Source organism: Octodon degus, unplaced genomic scaffold, assembly GCF_000260255.1.
Source record: "Octodon degus isolate 3935 unplaced genomic scaffold, OctDeg1.0 scaffold00008, whole genome shotgun sequence".
Taxonomy (NCBI): domain Eukaryota; kingdom Metazoa; phylum Chordata; class Mammalia; order Rodentia; family Octodontidae; genus Octodon; species Octodon degus.
The window spans coordinates 9,277,798-9,282,270 of NW_004524584.1; the positions used below are offsets into that span (position 1 = coordinate 9,277,798).

The following is a 4,473-nucleotide window of genomic DNA, read 5'->3' on the forward strand; positions in this document are numbered from 1 at the left end:
ACAAAAATGGGGAGAATTCAGGTAACTTTTAGGGATCTCAGCACAAAATTTTTGGCAGGTGGGGCTAAGCAAAGACAGAAATCTTTAACAAACATCTGATTAATTTACCAGCATATTACATTGTTAATCAGGATAACTTAACCACAGATGTCATTCATAAAAATTAAGAGACTATTATATTTTATTTTTGTAATCTCCCGATATTTTTATTGTTGAGATTATATTCTATTGCACCTACATAAGAGAAGCCAAGGTTGCAGTTACGTCTATGTAAATGTAGCAGTTCTCTCTCTTTCTCTCTCTCTCTCTCTCTCTCTCTCTCTCTCTCTCTCTCTCTTCAGAGCCTCAGTTTTCCTGACAGTGAAGGGAGGCAGAAATAAATTTTTTTTTGCTTCATAAATTTTCATGTCATGCTTGTGCAGGGGCCATGATAATCTCTGATCTTCCCTGTGTCATTCCTATTTTAGTATCTGTGAGCACATAGCAGCTCAAATTTAATCAAGAGGATTAATTTTGTACACACAGAGCTACTTCCCAAGTCTTTCAGTTATTGGTGACTTTGCAATGGCCAAATAGGAATCTCATTGTCATGGGTAAAGTATTAAAAAAAATTCATTTTCACCCACCTAAGAGGAAAGTGATCGATGATATAGTGTGCCTAAGGAGAGTCACATGGAGAGAAAACATTCTCTCAGGCTTTCACAGACAGCACATTGGCCAAGCAATGGCCGTGACTCATCTACATGGCTGACACTGACAAAACATCTACAATCTGAGGTACAGGATCTCAGGATAAATCCTGAGGATATTTCACTGATCTTATCAGACCCAAAAACTACACCTCTTGTTGTGTAGGTCTTGCTTTATCTTGGTCTTAGCCATCCAGCAGAAAAGTATAAAAACAAAATGTTAGAAGTAAAGCCATGCTGTTATGTTGAGCTGTAGTGGACTCAGGTCAACAATTTCTGACATTGCCAGTGAAGTGGAAGACCCAATACTATTATGGACTACTGGACTCTTTTGGACTATTTTGCTGAGTCAACACAGCTATAATATTCAAATAACGGAACTAAACAAGAAAAGGGGATACAGATGAATGTCCGTTTTGTATCTGTGTATTCAAAGCGGTTAGGCTAGATATATAGTTACATTCTCTTGATGAATAGAGGGATTTGTTCTAATGTTGTTTGTAAATAGGTTATCATGTCCGCATCTTGTACAGCAATTAACCACTAGGAAGAATGTATGCCATGTGCTAATTATTGAAACTGTCCTACAAATTTGGTTTGAAACTGTCTCATTGCTATTTGTTTCTCAATAAAATTATGGGGAAAAAAAGAGGTGTTAACCTTGAGATTATTAAAATAAAATTATATTCTATCTGGGTGGGACCTAAGTTTTAGCAGCCATTTCCTTTCATGGCATTTTGCATAAGAAGTAAATAAGGGCTGGAGAGATAGATCAGTGGCATAAGTGCCTGCCTGGCAAGCACAAGGTCCTGAGTTTGATCCCCAATACCACATTAAAAAAAAAAAAGAAGAAGTAAAATAAGGATAAGATGTGATTTTTCTAATTGTGAGAATCTTCCAAAGAACTTTTCCTCAAAGGGAGGCAAGGTGGCATAGTGGTTTAAAAACACAGGTTTTGGAAGAAGAAAGCTTGAGTTCAGATTCTATGCCTATTGTCTTCCACTAGTGACCAGAGGTGAATTACTTAGTGTCAGTCTTCACATCTGTAAAACAGAAATGACGTTACTATTAGTACCTGTCTCATAGGATTAGCACATACAAAATGCTATATAATATGTTAAATGATCAAACTATACCAGATTTCTCTGGGAACCACGCGACTTTTTCATTAATTGCCCTAGTGAATTGGAGGTTGTTCCAAGTTCATAAATTCCTATCCATATAGATACTTTTCCACATTTTAATGGACAGAAACTTAGAAATTATCTATATTTCTAGAAAAATCATAAGTTAAAAAATAACAGTTCCCTAACTGTCTTTGCTTTAAAGCATCACCGCACTAAAAGCATTATGCACTCATTTCTCATCTTCTGTCTTTGTCAGTCTTTCAGAAAACCAGTGGAGGTGATTTTGTGCAGGATGAATGCCTTGAACTGAATGGGCCATCAGGAGGCCAGGAGGAGAATCTGTATAGGTAAAGAAAGGTGTTGAAAAAAGTGACTGGGAGAAAGGGGCCTTTATTTCTACTCTGAAAATTTGCTCTGTGCTCTCCCTTCAGGGGGATGGATGGACTCAGCTGGAAATCGCCAGTGACTGCAGTGAACCTGTGCACCAGTGACATGTTTAATGTTGGGGACATTGCGACGTCAGCATCTTTAAGGTCAATGCAACCTGAGTCCAGGACTAGCGACTGACTTCTATAACTACAAAGAACAAGCTGAGAGATAGCAAAAGATTGTCAGAAGGATAGCTACTACCTGCATTCAACATTATTATTATTATTATTACTTCATTTTTTAAAGACAAGGTTTGACTATGCAGTCCAGGCTGACCTTAAACTCACTTTGTAGCCCAAGCTGCCTTGAATTGGAAGAGATCCTCCTGCACAAGCATGTGCCATCATGTCTGGCTGCATTCTACATTGTTATACTTGAAATTATTCTTGTTAACAAGAACACAATTTTTTTTTTTTTTTTTTTTTTGCACCAGGGATCAAACTCGGGCCCTTGCGCTTGCCAGGCAGGCACTTATGCCGCAGAGCTATCTTCCCAGCCTGAAAATAAATCTTTACAAAACCAATACTTCGCTTTAAAAAATTCTGTCTGCAATATCTGCCTTTCTTACTAATTTAAACTGGCTGTACTGCAGACCCTGTCTTTATATTTTAATAAATTTTATTTTTTTAAGCTTCCTTTTACAGTGGAATTGGTGCTGAAATTCAGTTGTCCTGTTTTTTAATGAGAACGTTGAGAGTATTATATTCTTTCAAAAACACATCCTCCAAGTAACAGTTTTAATAAGATCTCTAGAGTACTCTCGTTGCTCCACCAAAAGAAACTTCCATCATTCTAATAACGGTTGTCACTTCAGGATGTGGTGTCAAAAGATTGAAAAGAAAACATGCACTTTCAAGAGAATGCAGAGAGCTAGTAAAAAACAACATTTAATGTTTCTTTTAAGAATAAAACTCCAAATAATAGTGTTCTTAGCTAAAAAGGATAAATTCCTGCCCTTTTTTGCTTAACATTTTATTTAACACATACTTGTAAAATGTTTTCAGTGGGCCAGGTGCTGTTCCTGGACCTTACATATTTATTTCTCATGACAATACTCTGAGGTAGACATCATTGCTATCATGCATATTTACAGATAAAGAAACTGGGCAATAGAGGAGTTAAGTAACTTGTTTTAGCTAGAAAGTGGCTGAGCGGTTTGAAGATTTCATGCAATTTGACTTCAGTACCTTATTCTCTTGTTTTTCACATATGATTGTCTTAGTTGACTTTCTGTTGCTATAAAAAAGTACTTGAGGCAGAGTAATTTATAAAGCAGAGAAGTAAGAGTGTACAGCTCTGGAAATCCAAGAGCATTGTGTCAGCATCTGCTCAGCTTCTGGGAAGGACCTCCTAGTGCAGGGGCCGCAGGCACCTGTGTATATGTGTGTGACAAACGGGTGGGGGAGAGAGGGGAGGAAAGATGGAGGAGAGAAGTGGGGGAGAAGAAAGAGAAAGAGGAGAAGGAGGAGGGAAGGGAAGAGAGACAAAAGGTGCCAGATTTACTTCGTAACAACTCACTGTCATGGTAACCAACTCAGTCCTACAAGAGCTAGAATTAATTCTCAAGAAAAAAAACCACTAATTCCTTGGGAACCAAGGAACCAAGTCTGAATGTGACTACTGGTGGAGACAAATCACATTCAAATCATCTCAGTGAAAATGGCTAAAGACTCGAATGTAGAGCTGATGATGTTGAATAAATCCCCTGTCAGGCACTTCACTAAAAACTGTTCTTTTTTCTTCATTTTTATTTTTATTTTCTGTCTTTTTGAGACAGGATCTTGCTATGCAGCTCAGGATGGCCTTGAGCTCACTTTGTAGTCAGGCTGGTCTTAAATTTACAGCAAATCTCCTGCCTCAACCTCCCAAGTGCTGGGCTTACAGGTATGTACCACCATGCCTGGAAAAAGTTACTTCTAACACTGAAGTACTGGGCAAAAAATTGTCTTCAAATTTTAAAATTTAATTATAGATGGACCAGACAAATATAAATTCATATTCCCAAAACAACTAATTTTATTATTGAATGAACAAAAGTATACCATAAATATATTTTCTGAGCTAAATATAGGTAAAATAAACTTCCAATGTAATATCTTAAACAATGATTTCCCTGAAAAACCTATGGCAAATAGTAACTTTAGCAAATCACAGAAAATGTAAAGACAAACTTTAACATGTAACCACTTCCGCCACATCTTCCAAGCAAACTGTTGCTGCCACTTATT

At 37.2% G+C, this 4,473-nt stretch overlaps 1 pseudogene; it reads right to left on the bottom strand.

Moving 5' to 3' along the window:
• Positions 1 to 377: 377 nt before the first annotated feature.
• LOC111814231 lies at positions 378 to 492 on the bottom strand (annotated as a pseudogene).
• Positions 493 to 4,473: the final 3,981 nt, after the last annotated feature.